Source organism: Ovis canadensis, chromosome 2 (genome assembly GCF_042477335.2).
Source record: "Ovis canadensis isolate MfBH-ARS-UI-01 breed Bighorn chromosome 2, ARS-UI_OviCan_v2, whole genome shotgun sequence".
Classification (NCBI taxonomy): domain Eukaryota; kingdom Metazoa; phylum Chordata; class Mammalia; order Artiodactyla; family Bovidae; genus Ovis; species Ovis canadensis.
The window spans coordinates 10174398-10199767 of record NC_091246.1 but is presented as its reverse complement, the minus strand read 5'-3'; the positions used below and the strand labels follow the sequence as shown (position 1 = coordinate 10199767).

The following is a 25370-nucleotide window of genomic DNA, read 5'->3' as shown; positions in this document are numbered from 1 at the left end:
GTGTCTGGCTATTGCCAAATGTCCCTTCCCACCCTCAGGAGAGAGCAAAATTGTCCTCTTTTGAGAACCACTGTCATAACTGTGGTACCTGGCAGCGATCTCATATTCCACCACCCTCCATTTTTAGATGTTTTGGGGGGAGTTGATGTAATAGGAGAGGCTGGGGAAAATTCCTTTTGTCCCCAAGAGGAAAGTAACCCTCCACCTCCCGAGCCCTTTAGCCACTGCTAAAGGAGAGGGTTCCCAAATTTGAAGCCCAAAGGGGTCTTTGTCTAAGGACCCAACTCTGCTGGAGACACCTTCAGGATGCTAAGGCAGTGCTGGAGGCGGGGGGGAGGGGGGGGGTTCGGGGGGGGGGGGTGGGAGGGGTTGAGGGGCTGGCCAGGGTCCAGGGCCTCCTCCTGTCTAGAAACACTGCTTTCTCTGATCACTTTTCTTGGCACAAAACTGCCGATTTATTTTCTTGGGGAAATAAAAATAAATGCTAGCTTTTGTAATCACATCTCCGATCCTATCTGGAAAGATCAGGCTCTTGGAGCTTGGCGGCCTGAGCTCTGAGTGCTGTGTCTGGCAGAGCCTGGAATCACGATGGATGCTTGAACATCGGAACAGGCACAGCTGACATATCCTTTCCTGTTACAAGTTTCCTTGGAATGTTAGCAGCCCTGGGAGGCAGTCTGTGCGTGGGCAGACAGAATTTGGCGGAAAGAAGCCCTGGATAGGCCAAAAGGCCAGCTCAGCTTCTGACTCGTTGTGTGATTTTGAGTCTTTGTTCTTTTCCCCTCCAGGCCTTGATTTCCTCATCTGTGAAGTGGGACGAGGAGAGTTTCTTAATGTGTGGTCCATGGACCACATTCCTCAGAAATACTTAGGGAATGTGTTTAAAATGCGCATTCCTGATTCCTCCCCTACATGTCCTAAAGTTTGATGAGTTTCCAATGGATTTCAGTGTGCTTTCTTTTGGGGATGTATGTGTGTATGTGTGTGTGCACGCGCGTGTGTGCATATACTCAGTCGTTCAGTTGGGTCTCTTTGCAACCTCATGGACCACCAGGCTCCTCTGTCCACGGAATGTTCTACTCCAGGGGGTCTTCCTGACCCAGGGATCAAACCTGCATCTCTTGCATCTTCTGCATTGGGAGGCAGATTCTTTTCCACCGCACCAGCCAGGAAGCCCTAGGCGCGAAGGCTTTTGGGGATCCAATGCCCCAAAGACTCATCTTCCTTCCAGGTCTTCAGTTTGAACATACTACAGTTTTGCAGGGTCTCCTTTCCCCCCTTATAACCAAGTATGAGGGTCTTGCCTGAGGCGAGAGGGTAAACTTATGTGGTGGTTCAGCACTGGGCATCGTTCCTGAAAATTATCTGCTCTCAAGCTCTTGGCAAGGTCTCTGGGGTCCTCCATCCAACTGAAGTCACTGTTAAAGCACTTTATTCCTACAATGATGAAACTCTAGCTGCTAGTTACAGAGTTTGGTTTCAAAATTGTGCCGTTTATTATTTTTGTTGGATTGGCTTGTAAACCCTTGTATAATCATACATCATTTATAACTGTATTATTCCGCAAGAATGCATTTTCCAGATGAGGTTTATTCCTCCTGTGAAAAACTGAAAAAAAAATTCTGTCTTTCTTTTTATATTAAATGGAAGGCTTTCCCAATGTGTTACCTATTTACACCATCTTAAATGGAGATCAAGTAACATAATTGTACTCTTTCTTGATGCCCAAGGGCTGTCACTGTGAACTTCAACTATTGTGCATACAATCCTTGTAGGGACTCCTAAATTGTGTGATCTCCAAGTCCTCCAAGATGCTAAAATCTCCATGTTTACTGTTAAAAGTTTTGTTTTGCTTTTATTTTTAAATTTTAAAACATTTCTTCTTCATGGCATGGTCATGATGATACCCTCTAGTGGGAAACCAATAACCCATGTGTGTTAAAATTTGACTTTAAGAGTTAATTAAACAACAAATGAGAGAATTCTCTGATGAGTTAAGGGCTTGAACTTTGTCTTTTATTTTGGCAGCTGGGAGACTCAGGTAGTTTTATCTTTGTACTTTAAAGCCCAGCTCCCTTTGATGGCTTTCTGGATAAATGAGAAGTTAGTGTAGATACATTTTTTCCATGTAACAAACTGACATTCCAGGTGGACTTGTTTTGCTTCTGAATTAGAGATGCTTTGATTTCTTCCTTCTCCTCACCCTGTTCTTAGAGCAGCTGCTCCGCCCCTAGCCTGGGACGCATGACCCAGTTCCCTTGATCTGCTTGGGCACTTAGATCCTCTACCAGGGGATTTGCAACTAGAATTCAAAACTGGAAAAAGTCACCTGTGGGGAGCTGACCTTGTAGGCCACGGGACTCAGGGGGAGACCGCTGCGGGCAGCTGCTCACTTGGGTCATGGGCAAGTCTAGAGGGAATCCAGACAGGAGGATGGGGACCGCCCCCGCCCCCCCACCCTGAGCAGAGATGCAGGGAGTGCCACACCTGTATGTCTGTGTGCGCGCTTGCGCGCGCGCGTGCGTGTGTGTGTGTGTGTGTGTGTGTGTCTGTGTGTGTGTGTGTGTCTGTGTGCTGCTGGTGGTGGTGGTGGTAAAACATAAGGGTCCCAAGACTCTGAAAGAGGGGCTTGCTCTGGTCAAGTCACAGAAAACCAGGGCACGGAGAGCCCTGGTGGAGGTCTGGCCTATCTCTGCATTTGGGAGACTGAGGCCCCGGGAGGGCGAGAGACTGACCCGAGGTCATCTAAAAGGGATGAGGCTAAGCTGAACTCGATCTCTGTCATGCTTGTTCTGCTTTGCTATCTGGACAACTGGCTCAGAGGACGGACAGGCCGCGTCTCCCCGTCTCTTCTGCTGGGAATCTGAGGACGAGGCAGATGCTGGCATGGCATAATTTGTCCCAAATGCCTCTCCAACAGCTTGCCATGGTATCTACAGCTCCATCATCTTCCATTTCCAGAAGCAGCTCTGGGCAGGTGCACACCGTGCATCTTGTTCACAGAAAAGCTTAATGAATGATTTGAAAAATCCAAGAGAAGGAAACCCACAGTTACTAAGTCCTCAGGCGATCTATAGCCAGCACATGGCCTCAGGAAGATAGCCCAATCGCTCCCATTTTACAGGTGAGGAAGCTGAGGCTCAGAGACATGAGTTGAGTTGTCCGGGGTCACACGGCGTGTCAGGAGCAGCTCTCAAATCTGTTTCCAGAGCCCAGTTTCCTTGCTCTAAAGAGAATGGGTACTGAGTTCTGGAGCCAGGGATAGGCTGAGGTGATGGGCAGGTTACTAAGTGGGCTGATCTCACAGAATCATTCAGCAGAAATTGTCTGGGCCTCAGAATCAGAGCCAACTGGCTCCATAACCTTGGACTCCTTTCTGAGCCCCAGTTCCCTCACTTCCAAAGGAGGGTGGGACTGGATGTTCCCTGTGATCCTAGAGAACTCTGTGGGCTAAGAGGGGGCCTAGGCTCTGGAGCCTGAGTTGGGAAGACCTAGAGGCAGTAGCTGACAGTCTGCCCATGGTCCAGATGCCAAGGAAATGGACAGTAAGGGAAGGGATGCTGTAGCTCAAGGGCTTGGCTTCACATCCCCCTGCTCCACTTGCTACTATCATGTGGGCTCAAGGAGGTTAAATTAATGGCTCCAGCCTCAGTTTCCTCATCTATAAAAATGGGGATAATCATAGTATCTACCCCATATTAAGGATTAAAGCGGTCAATACATATACAATCAGAGCAGTGCCCCGGCACTAGTAAGGGTCCAGAGTGTGTTCCTTATTACGGCTGCGCTCCACACGCACACTTGCGGGGGTGAGCAGGTTTAAACTCTTAGTCCTGCTGAACGTCCACCTCCTCCCAGAGGCGGTGGCAGCTCTGGGGTGCAGCAGTTGGTCCCCGTGGGCCTGTTTCCTGGCCAGAGTGAGTCCATGATCACTCAGACCTGACACATAGCCCGGCCACCCCCGCTGGGACCACAGGCGGCCAGTCCTGGTCTAAAAATAGTGCTTTCATGAATGGAGCCAGGCAGGGCCGAGCTGCAGACCCACAATTAGGTTTGTGTTAAAACCGACTCTCCAGCTCTCCGGCCCCGCCCCTCCTGCGATGTCGATTGGGGAGATTCATTCAGGGTTGGCGGGGCGGTCTGCGTGGTGGGGGAGGGGCTGAGGGGAGGCGGGGAGTGCAGGGATGGGTCCTTTAACGATACAGGGGCTCAGTTTCTCTGTGACTTTGAGAGGTAGAAAGGAAAATCTCCCTTGATAAGGAGGAACTGAAGTTTTCAGAGTTCACAGCCAGGGTTGTGTAGTCAGATGTAGGCTCTGGGTCTGAGTCTCTGCCCGAAGTCTCTTCCCCTCCACCCAGTGGCTCGGCCCACGGGGGACGGATGCTCGCTGGGGTGGGGGCTGGCCTGAGCAGGCTTTCTTCTCTCCCTGAGTCCTGCGGGCTGGGTGCTCTCCTGAGAATCAGGGTCAGACGGAAGGGTCCAACTCAGGCAGCTGCAGAAATGGAGCTGAAGTTGAGCTGGAGACCACCAGCTGGGGCGCGAGGGGGAGGGGAAGGCCTGGGACAGACTAGCGGAGCAGCGGGTCGCAGAGGGAAGCTGACAGGCATCAGCGGGGCGCGACCGGAGAGCAGCTGGCAGGTGGAGAGGCGGAAAGAGGCAGAAACTCAGGTACCCAGAAGGGGATGAAGCCTTGCCGAGCCATGGCCCTGCTAAAGTCCCTTCCGGGCTCCTTACTGCTGGGTCATCTGTCCCCTACTAGACTGCGAGCTTTCTGAGGGCACAGCGCTTTGGAATAAATGAGGAGATGGGACTTTTGGCTCAGGATCCCAGATAATCCTGTTCTTTCCTCGAGAAGGATTGGGGGCCCCTAAGGGCTTCCCTTGTGGCTCAGCTGGTAAAGAAATCTACCTGCTAGGATGGACTTGGGTTCCATCCCTTGGTTGGGAAGATCCCTTGGAGAGGGGAAAGGCCACCCACTCCAGTATTCTGGCCTGGAGAATTTCATGGACTGTATAGTCCATGGGGTCACAAAGAGTCGGACATGAATGAGCAACTTTCACACGGGGGGATGGAGGACAAAGGTCCAGCTTAGCTCAGGAACAGCATGGTCTCCTTGACCCTGAATTCAGAACACACTACCCCCTCCCCTGACCCTCAGAGAGAGCCATGCCCAAAGAGGGGTGGACAGCGCCAAACCAAAGAAAAGGCAAAAGACTGAGGATGGGGACCCTGCTCCTTCCAAGTTCCTCAAGTTAGATTCCACATTGGCCCAGTTCAGTTCAATTCAGTCACTCATTCGTGTCTGACTCTCTGCGACCCCATGAATCGCAGCACGCCAGGCCTCCCTGTCTATCACCAACTCTCGGAGTTCACTCAGACTCACATCCATCGAGTCTGTGATGCCATCCAGCCATCTCATCCTCTGTCATCCCCTTCTCCTCCTGCCCCCAATCCCTCCCAGCATCAGAGTCTTTTCCAATGAGTCAACTCTTCCATGAGGTGGCCAAAGTACTGGAGTTTCAGCTTTAGTATCATTCCTTGCAAAGAAATCCCAGGGCTGATCTCCTTCAGAATGGCCCAAATTGAGCCTGTTACGGACCAGGGTTCTTAGCCTTCCTTAATCAATAGAAATTGATAAGAGGCCAGACAAGAAATTCAGGCAAAGCTTTACTGGGGGCTCCTGGCAACCCACTCCAGTACTCTTGCCTGGAAAATCCCATGGGCGGAGGAGCCTGGTAGGCAGAAGTCCATGGGGTCACTAAGAGTCAGACACAACAGCGATTTCACTTTCACTTTTCACTTTCCCCCTGCATTGGAGAAGGAAATGGCAACCCACTCCAGTGTTCTTGCCTGGAGAATCCCAGGGACGGGGGAGCCTGGTGGGCTGCTGTTTATGGGGTCGCACAGAGCCGGATACGACTAAAGCGACTTAGCAGCAGCAACAGCAGCTACAGCACCAGCAACTAACAAGTTTCCTTGCTCACTCCCCAAGGCAGAGGGAGGCAAGCTGGTGCCTTATGGGGGTGAGGGTAGGGGTGGGTTCAGGGGTCAGTCTGGAGGGGTGACCTAGGTGGTTGCCCACCCCTCTGTGGTGCTGTGTGCAGGGGGCATGTGGGGTTCCCTGCCTTTGCCCTTGGCTCTTCAGAAGTAGCAGCTGGGTTGTTTGGTCATTTTGTTCGCGATTCACCATTCACATTGGGATAGAAATCACCTATGTTTTCAAGTGGGGGTAACTGAGGCCAAGAGAGGCTGCAGGGTTTATTCAAGGTGATTAAATTTATTCAGAGTGATTTCTTACTGGTGATTCAGAGTCAGATCTGGGCTTCTTGGCTCCTGCATCTGAGCTGAACCCACTGCCTCCTTCTGTGCCCACTCAGCTCCTGTGTTCTCAGTAGCTGGCCCATCCACCCGGGCTGCGGATATTCAATGCCTTTCACAGCTTTCTCCCACTTCCAAGTTTTCCCTCTGCAAGAATGGGACTGGGGATTCCTGAGCCAGTCCAGGACCCATGTGCCTGGAATGAGAGACGCATGTGAGGAGCAGAGATCCTGCCAGGTCACTTCCAGCCAGCAGGATACATGAAAAAAATGAGGAAAGCAGCATCTCCACTGCAGCTCGGCCGGGGCTCTGGAGTCTGGAAAGCTCTTCAGAGGACTGGAGGGTGGACCTTTGAAGTAGCCTGCCCTAGTACCCGCCCGTGGAGGCTTCTCAAGGCCTCTCTGCTTCTTCCTTCACTGGCCACTGTCCCCTGCTGCGTCCTCTCTTCTCCGTCTCAGGGCTTCTGTTTCTTCGTGACCTCTGCCTCCTTATGTCTATGGCTCCTGTGAGCGTATGTCTTTGATAGCCCCGGAGTTTCTCTTTCCTTCGTGTATCTCTTGGCTTTGACTCCTACCCCCAGCTTCTCAATTTATACTCGTTGTCCCCTTAGGAGAGGACTTGCTTGGCTTAGAAGTCCCGGACAGGTGATGGAGTAAATGAACTCTCATACGAGGTCTCTGATTCTTTGACACGAACTTTGTGTCCAGCAATTCCGTTCAATTTCACACTAACTTGCAGAGTTCGTGCAGACCCCAGGGGTTTAGAGCTCAGTCCCACAAGACTGTCTCCACTTCAGGAACTCTTCACAAGTCCCAGGGACTCCCTGTATTCCCAACCGGCTCTGAATTCTGGGGTTCCCATCCTCCGTCTCCTCAGGTTCCATAATTTGCTAGAACAACTCACAAAACTCAGGAACATGCTTTACTGTTAGGGGTTTGTCATAAAGGACACAACTCACAGCAGCCAAATGGAAGAGGATGAATATGGTGGAGGATGAATATGGTGGAGGATGAGTGGCAGTATCCAGCCCTCTTCAGGCACACCACCCTCCCAGCAAGTTGATATAGTCACTAACCAAGAAGCTCTCTCAACTCTGTTGTGTAGGGTTTTTCTTAAAAAATTAAAGTTGGGCTTCCCTTGTAGCTCAGTTGGTAAAGAATCCGTCTGCAATGTGGGAGACCCCAGTTTGATTCCTGGGTTGGGAAGATCTGCTGAGAAGGGACAGGATACCCACTCCAGTATTCTTGGGCTTCTCTTGTGGCTCAGCTGGTAAAGAATCCACCTGCAATGTGGGAGACCTGGGTTCGATCCCTGGGTTGGGAAGATCCCCTGGAGAAGGGAAAGGCTACCCACTCCAGTATTCTGGCCTGGAGAATTCCATGGACTGTTGGACTCTAAACTCTGTTGTTTAGACTTTTTCTTAAAAAATTAAAGTTTCATTATCTAGACATGATAGATTTAATCCTTGGTCATTGGTGATTAAGCTCAATCTCCAACCTCTTTCCTCTCCTTGGAGTTTAGGGGTAAGGACAGCCAGCTCCCATTCTGAACCTGTCTAGGGTCTCCCCATGGGTCTTCTTATTAGCATACTAAAGACGTACCAAGGGATTTAGGACCTCTGGGCAAGAATCAGGGACAAAAACCACATATTAATTTTTTTTTTTATTATACCAACTGGCCACATCTCTGGTCACTGGCGAACTTCAAGATTGGCTACTGTTGGGTCAAACACCCCCTTTTGTCCAGGCAGCCCTGGCTGGGGTAAAAAGGATGGCTCAGTGTAGTGTGTGGTGGCCCAGGAGAAAGCTGCTCAAGGACATGGCCTGGGCATGGACCTGGTGGGCGACAGAAGTGTCTGGGCCACTGAGGATTACTCAGCTTGGCTGTTCAATTCAGTTCAGTTGCTCAGTCGTGTCCGACTCTTTGCGACCCCATGGACTGCAGCACGCCAGGCCTCCCTGTCTATCACCAACTCCCGGAGTTTACTCAAACTCAAGCCCATTGAGTTGGTGATACCATCCAACCATCTCATCCTCTGTTGTCCCCTTTTCCTCCTGCCCTCAATATTTCCCAGCATCAGAGTCTTTTCAAATGAGTCAGTTCTTCGCATCAGGTGGCCAAAGGATTGGAGTTTCAGCTTCAGCATCAGTCCTTCCAATGAGTATTCAGGACTGATTTTTCTTTAGGATGGACTGGTTGGATCTCTTGTACTAACCTGGCTGGCACAGGGACAAATAGGGCAAGAATCATTTAAGTATGCTGTCTTCAGAAATCCTCTCTCCCCTACTCCTTTCTTCTCACCATTTCTCCTTTGCTATTTGAATGGACACAATTGGAAAGAAAACAATTGTCTGTGTATTTAGTCATCCCGAAGCTGGTTATCAGTCAGTATGGCCCATCCCCTCTCCACATGGATTCCTTCCACCCCATCCACTTTGCTCTTTCTCCTCATGTCTGCCCAGACACTCACATCTGCTGTTAGTTGCTGAAATAGGCAGAGCCATTTCCCAGCGAGACGGCTTCAGGCATGCTCTTCCCTCTGCCTGGAGTGCCTTGCCCCGCCTCCACCTTGTGTTAGTTGCTCAGTCGTGTCCGAGTCTTCGTGACCCCATGGACTGTAGCCCACCAGGCTCCTCTGTCCATGGGGTTTTCCCAGCAAGAATACTGGAGTGGATGGCCACTCCCTTCTCCAGAGGATCTTCCCCGACCCAGGGATGGAACCCAGGTCTCCCACATTGCAGGTAGATTGTTTACCTGACCTTGGCTAACTCCCCCTCCCTAGGCCCCGCCTGATCACCTGCTCTGAATGACACGGTCCTCTTTCATGTGCCTCTTGTACTTTTCCTTAATAATACTCATCAGCCTTTGTAATGATAAACTTCTTTGCATGACTGTTTACCAAATCACTAGACAGTATGTTCCAGGAAGGAGGTATTGGGCCTGTTTTGATCAGCACCATATAAAAGCCCCTAGAATAGGCTTGGATTACTAGATAGCTGTTGAGTGAATGAACAAAATTGCATCGGAGATAATTATGATATACAAAGGCGGCTTATATGTATATACATGAATTAGAAAAATAGGAACACTTAATAGTAGCCAATTAAAATATACTCAATTGTAGCCAATTAAAAAATACATTATAGTCATCTACCATGGAATTTATACAGCCACTAAAATCACAATTTAAAAGCATATTTACGTCCAACATCAGTAGTCACTAGGGAAATGAGAATCAAAACCACAATGGTTATAATTTAAGAAACAAAAGAAAAATAGCCAGCGTTGGTGAGGATGTGGAGAAATCGGAACCCTCTTACATTGTTGATGGGAATGTAAAATGGTGTTGCCACTGTGGAAAACGGTCTGGCAGCTCCTCAAAAAGCTAAATATAGAATTACCATAACCCAGCAATTCTACTCCTACATATATATCCAAGAGAAATGAAACCATTTGTCCACACAAAACCTTGTCGTACACAGATGCGCAAAGCAGCGTTACTCATAATATCCCCCAAATGGAAGCCATCCAAATGTTGATCAACGAATGAGTAGGCCAGAAAAATATGGCATGCCCATACAAAAAGCCATTATTCGGTCACAGAAGGGAAGGACTATGACCCCTGCAACATGGGTGAGACTTGCAAGCATGATGCTAAGTGGAAGAAGTCAGACAGAATCCCATTCATTATGATTCCATTTATATGACTTGCACAGAGTGGCAGGTCCGTAGATAGAAAGTAGATTAGTGGTTGTCAGAAGATCAGGGAAGGGGAGAATTGAGACCAACCGCTAACAGGTACCAGTTTCTTTTGGGGCTGATGGAAATGTTCTGGAATGAAGTCATGGTGATGACTGTGCAACATAGCGAATATAGTAAAAACCACTGAACGGCACATTTTAAAATGATGGATTTTATGCTATGTGAACTATATCTCAGAAAATTAATTAAAAGTGTATTCCATAATAGAGGAGAGACTCGTGATGTATTACAGGGAGAACACAGGCTACGTAATCTAGCTACGATATCTACTAGAGTCAACATATGCCACAATTTCTAAAAATTTTTAGAGAGAGAGAGAGTAGCAGGTAGATATATACAACCGCAAACTTAGATATGTTTGTCCAGTTTGTCTCGATTTTTAAAGTGGGCCAGTGAGAAATTTGTTATTATTTGGGGTTCCTTCCCTCTGCCCTCTGTCCATTTAGCCAGAGGAGCCCCTACCCCTTCTTCCTTGGGGATGGAGGTTGGGAAAGTTGGGGAGTCTGGGGTTCAGCCTCCCTAGACATTCTCACAGCCTCCCTGCAGATCCTCCTCTTTCCCAGTTGGGAAACCCCTCCCTCTCCTCTCTCCCTCCCCCTCCCCTCGTCCTCTGCTTCCCTAATCTCAGTGCTTAAAGCCACAGACCCCTCCCCCACACCCCAAGAACACTTGGGACAAACTCATCTGCGAAATGGGGATGCAGTGGGCTACCCTGCAGGGTCACAACCAGGACTGGTTCAGAGGTGAATGGAGGTCCCTGCCCGCCTTTAGGGGGCCTGCCCTCTGCCCCATCCCTCAAGTGCTGTGTTTCTAAGTGGGCCCAGAGCTGTGTGTTTTCGCCTGGTGTGTCCCCACGTCTGGAAAGCCCTGCTTACTGGCACACTTCAGCTTCTGGATTATGGAAATCGCCCCCACTGCCCCCAACCCTCCATGTCTGGGCAGCTGACAGCTGGAATTCCATGGCCAGGCTTGCAGGAAGCTGGGGGTCCAGGCTGCGAGGTGGAAGACTGCCTCTCCAAGAGAGCTGCTGGGATGAGGTCTGGCTGGCTCCCCTCCCCACCTCGGGGCCAGCGCTCCTGCTAACCTCATTTGTTTCTGGTTTACTTGGAACCAAGCAGAACCCGTGAGTCCTCAGCATGTGAGAGGCTGAGGTTTTCTCTGCTACTGTCTGCCTGGCGCCCTGCTGGCCCTTCCAGAGGAGCCAAAGACTTGGGTTTGCAGAGATCTGGAGCAGAAGGGGATGAGGGGGGCCTTATTCCCCACTCCTGGCCTGGGAGCAGAACGGCCTCAGCCTCTACAGTGGGGCAGCGAGGGGGCCATTCTCATGGGCCAGGCCCTCCCTCTGGAGGTGGAGTTTGGCTTTCCAGCCTCACTAGCTGCATGACCGCAGGCAGACCTGTCTGCCTCATGAGCCCAGGTGTATGTAGGTAGGGGAGGAAAAATAATGTTCCCTCTACCCTTCTGAATTCTTAGCGGAGACCCCTGTCATAAAAGACATTGAGAAGAGGAAAACAAACAGAAGTTTATGAACATGTATCCCTGGGGCACACATCAGCCAAAGCTGGGAAGAGTCACTCCCTGAGGCGGCCTAGAGCTCAGACTGAAACATCGACTTAATAGGGAAGGGAGCGGAAGGATGCAGCTCCCTTAGAGGAGAGGAAATGAGTTTTAGGGAAGATGAATGGACTTCTAGAAGAATAGGCTGGAGGTGTGACAGTCTGATGCAGCTTGCGTGGCTGCGGCGTTGACTTCTGGTCTCTCCTTGTCTAGATTCAATCTGCCTCCCTCTCCCTGTTGAGGATACTCCAGGGGAGGAGACTGATGATATTTGAGTTCCTTTTGCAGGATCTGTCTGGAAGCAGATAAGGAGAGTTCAGAGGAAGTCTGTCCCCGCATTTGCTGCCTTTTAAGTGCCTACAACTGAAAATAATTGACATACCAGAGACATATATTGGGATGGCACATTCTACTCTTCATGAAGAAAGGGAGGAGTGATTCTGCACCGTGTGTGTGTGTATGTGTGTGTAAATGTGTGTACACCTGTGTGTACACACCTGTATGCTTGCGCATGAGTAAGAGGTAGGGGGCTCTGGCAATGTGGGGGGGAGCATTTTCGGTTGTCACAATGATGGAGGCAGGATGCTGTTGGGGTAGAGAGGGTACAAAGCACTAAATGTCCCACTCTGCTTTGGATGGTCCAAGCAGTGAGGGCTGGTTGTATCTCATAGAAAATCTAGGCAAGATAATTACCAAGGTCTGAGAAAGCTGAACGCCGAAGAATTGATGCTTTTGAACTGCGGTGTTGGAGAAGACTCTTGAGAGTCCCTTGGACTGCAAGGAGATCCAACTAGCGCATCCTAAAGGAGATCAGCCCTGGGTGTTCCTTGGAAGGACTGATGCTGAAGCTGAAACTCCAGTACTTTGGCCACCTCTTGCGAAGAGTTGACTCACTGGAAAAGACCCTGGTGCTGGGAGGGTTTGGGGGCAGGAGGAGAAGGGGAAGACAGAGGATGAGATGGCTGGGTGGCATCACCGACTCGATGCACAGGAGTTTTGGTAAACTCCGGGAGTTGCTGATAGACAGGGAGGCCTGGCGTGCTGCAGTTCATGGGGTTGCAAAAAGTGGGACACAACTGAGCGACTGAACTGAACTGAACTAACTGAGACTTTTAATATTTTGAGACCATTATTGGAAAACAGGCTTATTGCTACTTAATCCAAGGAAGAATTTCCTCGTGCTGTTACGGTTATGGCGCCAAGGAATGAAGACCCATGAAAGGCCCCACTGCCCTGGAAAAGGGTGGTGGTTGCTGGTTTAGTTGCTAAGTTGTGTCTGACACTTTGGGACCCCACAGACTGTAGCCCTCCAGGCTCCTCTATCCATGGTATTTTCTAGGCAAGAATCTTGGGGTGGATTGCCATTTCCTTCTCCAGGGGATCTTCCTAACCAAGGAATTGAACCTGTGTCTCCTGCTTGGCAGGTGGATTCTTTATCATTGAGTCACCCGGGAAGCTGGAAAAGGGTGGGTCTAGTTAACTAGAAAGCCCCTCCATCTTTGTGAAAATGGGAAGGTTTGGGATGAAGGGCTGGTGGAAGCAGAATTCCTATCCCTGACCGACTAGAGTTGGGGGTAGGGGGAGGGGTGTGGGATGGGAGGAGGAGAGAGGAGACTCTTGTGTGTTGCGTGCTGGGCCCTTGGGTGGCCGAGGCTCTGTGAAGCAAATTGAGCAGGGAAAATTCTTAGAGGTATGGGGTTGGGGAGAAAAGGATGTTCAAAAACACTGATGTCAAATGTTCAATATAAAGTTGTGTTCAGAAGTGTATACATTTTCCCACATTCCATCTTCCCGTTAAATCTAGGGCACATTCCCAGGTGCCTTGGGGGAGGGTGAGTTTTTCCTCACTCCAGTCTTTCCTCGTTTTGCCAACAAGGGAGGAAGGGGCCCACTGTTGCATCTCAGTAATTGCTCCAAGGAACTGAGACAGCTCTCCTCGGGCTCATGCGTGATCCACACTGAATCAACTCTGAGAAGTTTGGAAGCAGAGAGACCACAGGAAGGCAGAACCCTCATGCTGAAATCTTGGAGAGGGCCTTCAGCTGGAGAGAAAGATTCCTGGCAGTCCAGTAATTATAGTCCTAATGATGACTAGCATTTACCGAGCGCTTACCGTCAGCAGGTTTGAAGAGGCGTGTTTGACAGTGGTTAAGTAAGCAGATTCCCAGTTTAGGTTTCCTGGGTCTAAATTCCAGCCCTACCTGGTCTGCCTGTGGGGCCTTGGCAGGTTACACACACTTCTCCAAGTGCTGGCTTCCCCATCTGGAATGGTGGCAGTCTCGGTGCTTACCTTAGAGGCCGATTAAATAACGTAACTCACATAAGGCACAGCGCACCGTCCGGGATACTGACTTCTCGGTAGAATCAGAGGTTGTTACAAAGACGGTCACTGCTCCATCATCACTGGTGGCGGAGGGGGAGAGCGCGGCTGGCATTCAGGTTTCCATATATCCTGTCATTTAATTCTCACATCAATTCCATGAGGCAAATGTTTTATATACAGATGGAAGTGTTTTATTTGCAGTTCCATGAGGCCAGTGTTTTATTGTACAGATGAAAATATGGAGGCAAAGAGAGGCGAAGAGACTTCCCCCAAGGTCACAAAGCTAGCAATTCTGGGTTTGAGCTCAGGCCTCTCTGATCCCGTGGTCCTGCTCCTCGTCCTCCTCCAGGCAGCCTCCAGGATTGTCTAGCAGTGGGGTGAGATGCCTTGATAAGTCAAGAGACTCCCGTCAACAGGCACTGGAAGAGGATTTTTCTACTCTGGGAGGGAGCACAGATGACTTTTGGCTTCAGGACTCAATGCTGTGACTCAACTTTAGTTTTTGGGAAGGGTTCTGGGAATTGTTGATGAGCTTCCAGGCCTGGGTCATGAGGTTTGAGAGCCAGGGGGTGCTAAGAAGGCCCGCAGACCCAGAAGGCCACTGTGCTGGCCTTAACACATATGGAGGTGGTGTGAGTGTCATGTGTGTGTGTGTGCGAGTGTGCACGCGTGCGTGCTGAATCAACACTATTCTGTTTTCTTCATCAAGAGCCCTGGCCCTCCTGCTACTGTGGTCGACTCACAAGGAATAGTCTGCACTTAGGGTCACAGGTGGTGACACAGGAAATGGGCACAAAATTCCAGGAAGATGACAGGGGAGGGCTGGAGGCTCGGGGACCACGGTACCCCTGGCATTCTTTATGCAGAAAACTTGACCCTTCTATTCTCCAGGACTGGGCAGGGGGATCTCTGATGGGAGGCAGTGATCTTGGGAGCTCCATGGTGGGGGCCCAGGGGCCTGGGAGCAGGAGACAGTGAGTTAGGACCAATTGTGCCACCAACCCACAAGGGGGACCTTCGCTTCCCCCATCCAGGCAAGAAGGGGCCGGGGCTAGGCTCCTGGGTGGTGGGGAGGGCCCTGGACGTCTGGCTCTACATCCTTGGAATTCCCCAAGCCGGGAAGGCTCAGGAGTATTCCCCTAAAAGGCCCGGTGGGGGAATGACTGGCCCGAGGAAGCTTTATTGCATCAAAGAATAGGAAAGCAATACGGTGCAGACATTTCCGATAGGAAAGGTTCCTGGGTTGGGAATGGGACTAGGGGGTGCTTTCTTCCTGTTTAGGGCATGTGACCTCCCCGGGGACAAAGAATAGCTGCTACCACCTCAGTCAGGATGGAGTGTGAGAAAATAGGCTGGAATTATAGCAAGAAGGCTTAAGGTTAGACACTTAGTTTAACCAGATAAAGCACTTGGATCACTTACTCTGAGAGGGATTCAGCCTGAAGTTGTAAACAGGTTTAACAAGGCTTACAGAAATCCACAGAAGCTTCACTCAAAGGCAGAAATATGGGGAAGATAAGCTTTCAAATCAACAACGGAGTTAGTCATGTCAGCCATATTCCTAGTACCATGCTGGGTATCTTGGCAATGGGTACCTGGTTCTTAGGTACAGAACAGATGTCCCTAACTCCAGGATCAGTCCCAGGTACCCATTCCCCAGAAACTTGTAGCACAAAGCTGGAAGAGAGTCTGAAAACCAATCAAAGCCTTCTCCTCCCCACAAAATTTTCAAAGTTCAAATCCAGGATGTAGTATTTATTGAGCACTCGCTGAGTGCTAAGCCCTTTAAATGCATGAGATCACGGAATTCATGAATGAAATAGTACTTTCACTGTTTGGGGGAGAAAGAAGTGGGCTCAGAGAGGCTGTGTCCCACACCCGGGGCCACGCGGCAGTCAAGCGGCAGAACCATCTTTCCTCAAGGTGCCGTGTGTTCCCAGGCTAGATGTCCAAGCTTGGGATCTTTCACATTCCTTTTCTGTGCCAGGCACTGTGCCATATGGTGGTGGTTCTAGGGACAACAGGCCAGCCCCCATCCTCATGAATTTACCCTTGATGACTGGTTCAGAGGAGAAATTCTTGCTGTTGGAAATTTGGTGTCTGCAGACCATTCCAGAAGCATCCAAGGCAGTGAAAAGACTGGGCAGGGGTGCAGGGGCTCAAGGAAGTTGAGAACCGAGAGGACAACGGGAGATGGAGACTTTCTGTGGGAAGGTGGTCAGGCCAGGTGAGGACAGAGTCCCTGACTCCAGGATCAGTATAGCGGGGAGGGCACCATGAATGGAGATCTCCGAGGCTGGAGCGCCTGGGTGTCCAGCATCCCAGACATGCGATGAACAGAGCCCTCGGACACAGGATGCGGAGGCGATTAGGCACACAGACTTTGGAACTGGGCAGATCTGGACTCAACTTGACTCTAGCCCTGTGTGACCTTGGACAAGTTACTTGCCCTCTCTGAGGCTCAGTTTCTCCAACCGATAAACAAGAATACTTTCTCGAAAGGGTTGGCCCTGTGCTTGACGTGTTATAAGCCCTCCATCTATGGGGGCTGCTCTCATTCAGTTATGCCTGGGCATAACTGCTTCTGTCTGCCTTCTGGTCTCCGTTTCCCAGATAAGAGAATATCTTCTGAGCAGCTCTGAGAGGCCATGGCTCCATCAGAGACTCTGGGCAGGGGCTGACCAGGGCCTGGTCCCCACGGAGATCAAATTTCCAGCCCCTCTGTGGAGCCAAGTAAACACAGGGGAGACAGCAAGGCTCCCTCCGCTGCCCACTAACAACCAGATTCCTGAAGCCACCGCAGCCGCGGCTGCTCACTCTGATTGTGTCTGGCTCCAGTGTCTCCAGGCCCTGCTGCCGTCACCCTCATGAGACCCTGAGGTTCGAGGTGGGGGTGTGGAAGAGGCGTTGCAAGCCAGTTTCGTGGTGGCGGCGGCGGCCAGTGTGTCAGCTGCTTCCAGGAGCAGATGGCTTGTCTCTCAGAGTTTTCCGTTCTGGCACTTCCTTCCTCTCTTGGTCATTCCATGGACCGCTAAAGCTGCTGACAGATGAGACAGAGCCCAGGATGCTGAGCAAACTCCCTCCCCCAGCCCTGAAACGGCTGCATCCCCACTATCTGGGGCCAAGGCCAGTGGCCCTAATTTTATAATCTCTCAATTGTTCTATTCTCTGACTTTTTACTTTCCAAGAGAAATTAGCATGTTATTTACTGAGCACATCTATGTCCTAGGCATAGGTGAGCAAGACACAAAATCCCAGGCTTCAAGGATTTCTTGAAGGATCATTTCTGCCTGGTGAATTCCTATCCACTCTTCAAAGTCCAGTTCAAATATCTTCTTCCATTTCTCCATGCTATTCATCTCATGCAACTTCCTCAAGGATTCTCTGCATGATCATGTGAGCTTTTTGGCAGTTCTCTGGGGCCAAGCTCTCTTTTGCTTGAGAAGCTTCACTGGGGCTGATGCTGCCACCTCCAATTCCTCCTACCCCTCATTCCCAAGCAAACCATACTCACTCTTCAGAACTCAGGACCCCTGGACTTTACCCTCAAGGCCATTAAGATGCTCAAGATCCCCAAGGCGCTCTGTCAGTTATGTTTTTACAGTGTGCTATTTGATTCCTGGCCATCTCCCTCTCTGGAATGTACATTCCACGGGGGCAAGAAGAGGGTAATGGTATGTGGTCTGGTATGTGGAAGACTCTCAGTATACATCTGCTAAACAGACCCCTCCTCCAGGAAGTCCTCCCTGATTTCCTCAGGCAGTTTCTCTCCCATCTGCTTATTTCTCATCACTTTCTTTCTTGTCTCACTTTGTTTATGAATTTTTAAATTCTAGAATATTTATACACAGAAGAAAGTACATAAAATATGTGTACAGTTTAACAAATTATTATAACGCAAACGCCACCTTAAGTACCACACAGGTTAAGATTTAGAACAAAATCAGAAACTTGATCTCCCTGTATGTCTTTCTCATCCCGCTAGAGTCAGTGCTGATCTTTTGATCATTTCTTGCTTTATTTTGTCGTTTTGTTTCTACAGAGGGCTTCCCAAACCATGGAGTTTCATTCGCCCACTTTTTTGAACGTGATGTGTGTAGAATCACCTGCATATATTCTTGTGCGAGCTTGGCCTCTTCGGCTCAATATTATGTTTGTGAGGCTCAGCCATGTTGGGGTGTATACTTGCGGCTCATTAACTTTCTTTGAGCATAGTGTTTTTTTTTTAATCGTATGACATCATTTATTTATTCATTCTACTGCTGATCGACATTTTAACTATGCCACTGTAAGCTTTCTGGTTTGTCTCCTGGAGCGCACATGCACTCAGATTTTAGGATCTGTACCCAGGAGTGGGACTGCTGGGTCGTAGGATATGCAATTTTATGAAATAATGCCAACAAACACTTTTTCTAACAAATACGTCCACAAAGGTTTAAAGAACTCTTTTAAAAAGTAACTTTGAGATATCACTTTACATGCAATAAAATACGCCCATTTAAACGTATATTTTGATGTGTTTGGACAGGTTTCTCTGGTGGCTCAGACAGTAAAGAATCTGTCTGCAAGGCAGGCGGGAAACCCCAGTTTGATCCCTGGGTTGGAAAGATCCCCTGGAGAAGAGAATGAGTATCCAGTCCCGTATTCTTACATGGAGAATTCCATGGACAGAGAAACTTGGCAGGCCACAGTCCATGGGACCGCAGAGTCAGACACGACTGAGAGACGAAAGCTTTCCTTCCTTCCTTATACATCTTTGCAACCACCACCACCATCAAGATACAGAACATGACTGTCACCTCCAAAAGTTCCTTCATGACCCTTTCCTGACAATGTCTGCCACCTCTGGCCTCAGTCCACACTGGTCTGCTTACTGTCACTATAGATTAGATTTGCCTTTTCCAGACATTGGTGTATATACGGGGACCATGCTGTTCAACTAACATAAATAGTGATTCTAAACGTGAGTTAAGAAATACAGGGGAAAAAAGCAATTTTTGTTTAGAGATTGTTTTCACAAGTTTATATAGTTGTTATATGGGCTTCCCAGGTGGTGCCAATGGTAAAGAACCCACCTGCCAATGCAGGAGACCTGAGAGATGTTTGATCCCTGGGTTGGGAAGATCCCCTGGAGGAGGGCATGGCAGCCCACTCCAGTATTCTTGCCTGGAAAATCCAAAGGATGGGGGAGCCTGGAGGGCTACAGTCCATAGGGTTGCAAAGAGTCGGACACGACTAAGCAACTTAGTATAACTACAGTGTGTAGTATTTTGTATCTGGCCTCTGCCGGTCAGTGTAACATTTCTGAGATTCATCCACATGTGCGTATGAGCAGTTCACTTCTTTGGGCTCTGGATCAGTGTTCTATTGTATGGATGCGCCGGTTTGTTTACACAGTCATCAGTTGATTGACATTTGGATTATTTCCAATTTGGGGGTATTACAGATGAAGTTACTATGAATATCCATGAACAAGCCTTTATGAGGACATTTGTTTTTATTTCTCTAAGATAAATACGGCAGAGTGGAATTTCTGGGTAATGTGGTAAATGCGTGCTTAACTGGATAAGCAGCTGTCAACCTGTTTTCAAAGAATCATTTTATATCCTTACCAGCAATACATGAGAATTCCGGCGGCTCTCTATCTTTGTCAGCACTTGGTATATTGTCAGTAATTTTAGTTTTAGCCATTCTGGTGGGGGTGTACTAGCATCTCACTGTCATTTGCACTTACATTTCTTTAATGACAAATGACATCAAGTATCTTATGTGCTTATTGGTTATTTGTGTATCTTCTTTTGTGAAGTGTCTGTTCAAATATATTTTTTTTAATGGTTTATCTTTTTAGTATTAATTTGAAAGAGTTCTTTATATATTCTGGATACAAGTTCTTTGTCAGAACATTATATCATGAATATTTTCCCCCAGTTGTTGGTTAACTTTTATTACTTAATAATGTCTTTAAAGAGCAGAAGTTTAAAATTTGATGAAGTTCAATTAAGACTTTTTTGTTTCCATTTACTGCATTTTGTGTCCTTTATAGGAAATTCTTGCCTAATCCAAGGTTGAAAGAATTTCTTCTATATTTTCTTCTAGAAATTTTATAATTTTAGCTTTTATGCCTCAGTCTATGATCTGACACCACCCTCATGGCAGAAAGTGAAGAGGAACTAAAAAGCCTCTTGATGAAAGTGAAAGAGGAAAGTGAAAAAGTTGGCTTAAAGCTCAACATTCAGAAAACGAAAATCATGGCATCTGGTCCCATCACTTCATGGCAAATAGATAGGGAAACAGTGGAAACAGTAGCTGACTTTATTTTGGGGGGCTCCAAAATCACTGCAGATGGTGACTGTAGCCATGAAATTAAAAGACACTTACTCCTTGGAAGAAAAGTTATGACCAACCTAGATAGCATATTCAAAAGCAGAGACATTACTTTGCCAACAAAGGTCTGTCTAGTCAAGGCTATGGTTTTTCCAGTGGTCATGTATGGACGTGAGAGTTGGACTGTGAAGAAGGCTGAGCGCCGAAGAATTGATGCTTTTGAACTGTGGTGTTGGAGAAGACTCTTGAGAGTCCCTTGGACTGCCTGGAGATCCAACCAGTCCATTCTGAAGGAGATCAGCCCTGGGATTTCTTTGGAAGGAATGATGCTAAAGCTGAAACTCCAGTACTTTGGCCACCTTATATGAAGAGTTGACTCATTGGAAAAGACTGTGATGCTGGGAGGGATTGGGGGCAGGAGGAGAAAGGGACAACAGAGGATGAGATGGCTGGATGGCATCACCGACTCGATGGACAGGAGTTTGGGTAAGCTCTGGGAGTTGGTGATGGACAGGGAGGCCTGGTGTGCTGCGATTCATGGGGTCGCAAAGAGTTGGGCACAACTGAGCTACTGAACTGAACCAAACTGATGATCTATTTCACATCAGTTTTTTGTATATGGCACAAGGTAAACGTCAAGTTCTTTTATTTTTTTATGTTGATCCCTTCTTGAATTATCTTGGCACTTTTGTCACAATCAACTGGCCCTGTGTGTTTGGATCTGTTTTGGGAACTCATCCTCTCCCATTGATCTTTGTATCAGCAGTTTTGCCAGTGGCACTCTGCCCTAATCACTAGAGTGTCATCATAGGTGTGAAATCAGGTTGTTTAAGTCCTTCAAATTTGCTCTTCTTTTTTGAACTTCATCAAGCAGAAGCTTAGATAATTAATTTGAAACCTATCGTGTCTAATACAAACATTTGAAGCTATAAATTTCCCCTTAAGCAGTTCTTAAGCTGCATCCCACTCATTTCAGTCCCCTCGCCTAAGCTTGTTTCCCCGTATGCCTACTTTCTAAGGTTTTGTAACCAGCCCCTACTTTGCACAGGGAAGAACCCTGCAAGTGGCCTCTTAACTTCCTCTGTTGCTCCTTCTAATTCATTTCCTCCAGAACAGCCAGAGGGAAGTTTTGAGAGTAAATCCATTACATGCCTGCACTGCTCTGACCCTGCTCCACCACGTTCTTACAACTTCGCACTAGCTCCCCTTTCTACTTAGAAAAATATCCAAGCCCCTATCAAGGCTGTGCGCGATCTGGCTCCCACCCACCTCCTGGATCTCATTTTCTCTCTCCTACCTGGTCCTTTTATCACATTTGAGGTGTTCTGGCTCTTTTTTGTTTCTCTCAACTCATGAAGCTCTTTCCTTGCCTCTGAGCCTCTGTAAATACGATTCCTGTGGCCTGGAATGCTCTCCTCCTGTATCAATTAACTGTTGCCAGGTAACAAACCATCCCCAAACCTAATGACTTAAAAAAATAATCATCCCTCTTTCCCTGCCACCGCAGAGCCACATGGAGGCTGAGGCTTGGGTGCATTCAAGATTTGGCTCTACTGGTAACCCACCTCCATGGCAGAGGAAGGCATTGCCGCTGGAGGTGTAATGAATGGACAGTAGTACTGCTTTGCAACAGGTGCTGAAGACCGCCCTCATCCAAAATGGCTTAGCATGTGGAATTCATGAAGCTGCCAAAGCTTTAGACAAGAGCCAAGCCCACCTATGTGTGCTCGCATCCAGCTGTGATGAGCCTATGTATGTCAAGTTGGTGGAGGCCCTTTGTGCTGAGCATCAAATCAACCTTATCAAGGTTGATAAGAAGAAACTAGGGGAATGGGTAGGCCTCTGTAAAACTGACAGAGAGGGAAAACCCCATAAAGTGGTTGGTTGCAGTTGTGAGGTGGTGTGAGATTCTATGGCAAAGAATCTCAGGCCAAGGATGTCATCGAGGAGTACTTCAAATGCAAGAAATGATGAAATAAAAAACTGAGTTCTTGTTAAAAAAAAAAAATCCATGTTCTCTTAGGAGGCAGTGAGACAGCCAAATTGCTATGCTGGTCTGGTTAGGGATTGGTTGATCTTGGTTGGGGCCTTTCATGCATCTTTGGTCAGTGGTGGTTTGGGTAGTGGCCCTGCTGACCTTGGCTGGGTTCCCTTACATGAAGGTGATTCGAGGGCTGTTGACTGGTCTAGCCTGGCCTTGGCTACAAAGGCTGAGACAACTTGACTCTCATCCATATGTCTCTTCCATCTCTCCAGCAGGCTTGCTGAGGGTGAAGGCAGGAATCCAGGGGAAGGAAAACTCCTGCAAGCATGTTTTCAAGCCTCAGTGTAGGTCAGGTCTCCTGAAAGCTATTGCCACAGCAGTCCATGGCCAAGTCCAGATCCAAGATGGGGAAACAGACTGTGCAACTTTAGTGAGAAGAGCTGCAAGGTCACAGGACCTTGCGAAGGAGAAAAGTGGGAGCATCTTTGCCTCTGCCCCTTCTTTCCACCTAGTACCTTCTCATCCTCTGTCTCCTCCTTGAAGAATTCGTCTCTGCCCATCCTGGGGGCAACAGTCATCCCCCAAGTTTTCTCAGTCGCATTCCTCGTGTGCTTTCTTCACAGTCCTCAGCTATAGTTCTTCCACGTGCGTGTGTGTATTTCCTGTGTCCTGATGGGGGAGCAGGGGGACCATGTCTGTGCGCCCTTTGTGTTCCCAGACTCAGCCCAGGGCCCAGCACAAAGTAAGCCCCCTGCAAATATTCATGCACCCACCAATGAACCAGCAGGGCCACGTTCTCAGGGAAAGAATGAAGCTGTGACTTGGGGCAGTGAGTCCCCTTCCCTAAGTGGCCAGGTCCCAGGAGTGGGGTCTCTCATAACACAGCCCCCACACTCGGCCTGGATGCCCGAGTCCTTGCTGTGTCTGGAATGAAGCTCATAAGTCAGGTTGACCTGGTGGCCTCTCTCCAGCTAGAAAGTCACTCTCTTCGCTTCCAAGGGCAGGTCACTCTGTCTCGGGGGACTCATAAGCCTTGCTCTACTGTCCTTCATCCTTAAAATAGATTTTAAACCTGCCCTGTGGAGTGAGGACATCTGGAGTTTCAGAACTGGGACGTCAGAGCCAGTGGGTCCTGCTTCTCTGAGGGAGTCGAGGCCACAGGACCCTGGCTCCCGGGTCTGGCTTGACCTATCACATCCCCCTGGGGCTTCCAGCTCTGGTCCTCCTTATTGTGGCCTAGGGACACCCAGAAGCTGATATCATTTGGGACAATATATTGGAAGTAAGATAGTGAACTGGACCTTCTTCATTTTCTCCAGCATTAATGTTAATAACAGCATAGTTGATTCCATCCCCCACCCCAGCCTCCTTACCACCGTTACACTTTCCACAATTTCAGTTACCTGCGGTCAACTGCGGTCCAAAAACATTGGGCTGGCCGAAAGGTTGTTAGGATTTTCGCATAACATCATTCTGCAAGATGTTACAGGAAAACCCAAACAAACTTTTTGGCCACTGCAATATTAAATGGGGTGGCTCAGATGGTAAAGAATACATTTGCAATGAGGGAGCTCTGGGTCGGATCCCTGGGTTGGGAAGATCCCCTGGAGAAGGGCATGGCAATCCACTCTAGCACTCTTGCCTGGAGAATCCCATGAACAAAGGAGCCAGCGGGCTACAGTCCGTAATGTTGCAAAGAGTCGGACACAAATGAGTGACTGCTGCTGCTGCTGCAAAGTCGCTTCAGTCGTGTCCGGCTCTGTGTGACCCCATAGATGGCAGCCCACCAGGCTCCCCCGTCCCTGGGATTCTACAGGCAAGAACACTGGAGTGGGTTGCCGTTTCCTTCTCCACTGCATGAAAGTGAAAAGTGAAAGTGAAATCGTTCAGTCGTGTCTGACTCTTAGCGATCCCAGGGACTGTAGTCCACCAGACTCCTCTGTTCGTGGAATTTTCCAGGCCAGACTACTGGAGTGGGTTGCCATTTCCTTCCCCAGGGGATCTTCTCTATCCAGGGATCAAACCCGGGTCTCTTGTGTCTCCTGCATTGGCAGGCAGATTCTTTACCACTGCACCACCTGGGAAAGCCCCATTTTACTTAAAAATGGCACCAAAGATCCAGAGCAATGATGCCAGGGATTTGGATCTGCCAAAGAGAAGCCATAAAGTGCTTCCTGTAAGTGAAGAGGTGAAAATTCTGAACTTAATTAAGAAAAAAATAAGTACTTGCTGAAGTTGCTGACATCGATGGCAAAAGCAAATCTATCCGTGAAATTGTGAAGAAGCAAAATGAAATTCTTGCCATTTTGCTTTTGGACCGCAGACTGTTAAATCAGGGCCACAGCACAGGATGAGTGCTTAGTGAAGATGGAAAAGGTGTCCAATCTGTAAAATGTTTTGAATGAGAGAGACCACCTTCACGTAACTTTTATTATTGTGTGTTTTAATTATTGTTCTCTCTATTATCAGTTACAGTTGTTAATCTCTTATTGGGTCTAATTTATAAATTAAATTTCATCATCATAGAAGAAAATATAGAATATATAGAGTTCAGTAGTATCTGTGGTTTCAACCATGCACTTTGGTCTTGAAACATACGCAGCGTGGATGAGTGGAGACCACTGCAACAGCAGTAACTACAGCATTGATGCTTTTGAGCTGTGGCGCTGGAGAAGACTCTTGAGATCTCCTTGGATGGCAGGGAGACCAAACTAGTCAATCCTAAAGGAAATCAACCCTGAATATTCATCGGAAGGACGGATGCTGAAGCTCCAATACTTTGGCCACCTGAAGCAAAGAGCCTCTTCTCTGGAAATGACCCTGATGCTGGGAAAGAATAAGGACAGGAGGAGAAGGGGGTTGCAGAGAATGAGATGTTGGATGGCATCACTGACTCATTGGACATGAATCTGAGCAAGCTCCAGGATATGGTGAAGGACAGGGAAGCCTGGCATGCTGCAGTCCATGGGGCCATAGAGAGTTGGACATGACTTAGTGGCTGAACATTAACAAGAACAATTTCCTTGGCCTGTATGATATGTAAGATATTTTGCGTATCTTGGCTGATTCAATGTGTGACTTGGTAACACTACTGCCCCATTT

At 48.5% G+C, this 25370-nt stretch overlaps 1 long non-coding RNA gene and 1 pseudogene across 1 annotated transcript in view; both read left to right on the top strand.

Annotated features, from left to right (window-relative positions):
• The window catches only part of LOC138432535 (uncharacterized), a 60272-nt gene that overhangs the window by 11449 nt on the left and 23453 nt on the right, over window positions 1-25370 (top strand). The window lies entirely within an intron of this gene.
• LOC138931475 (small ribosomal subunit protein eS12-like) lies at window positions 21798-22292 on the top strand (annotated as a pseudogene).